The following is a 397-nucleotide window of genomic DNA, read 5'->3' as shown; positions in this document are numbered from 1 at the left end:
GCAAAGCTACGGCAGCCCCGCTGCACTTGGTAGCACTTGTAGTCAATCTACACCTGAGAGGTTCGACTGATCCTCTGTGAGGATGGAGGAATTTTCATCTTTGCCCCAGGGCATGCAGGACGGGCATAATAAGCTGATGTCCTTGCTTGACCCTTGAGGCGTGCAACACCTTAAAGCAAAACGCCATGAGGCAATCGGTGCGCGTATAGAGGCGTTTTCGAGTTACGAAAACGCGCTGCTAGAGCACCTGCAGCAAATGATGTGTGCATCGTTTGCGTCTATGACGCCGCCGTCGGTGACGGATGACTTCCCCCGACCTAAGCCGCTCATGGTGAGCGCCAAGGTCTTTGAGGAAAAGGATGGAGAGAATCTCCTTCTCTGGGTGAGAAAGGTCGAG

Source organism: Plasmopara halstedii, assembly GCF_900000015.1.
Source record: "Plasmopara halstedii genome assembly, contig: Scaffold_2558, whole genome shotgun sequence".
Classification (NCBI taxonomy): domain Eukaryota; phylum Oomycota; class Peronosporomycetes; order Peronosporales; family Peronosporaceae; genus Plasmopara; species Plasmopara halstedii.
This window is presented reverse-complemented; position numbering follows the sequence as displayed.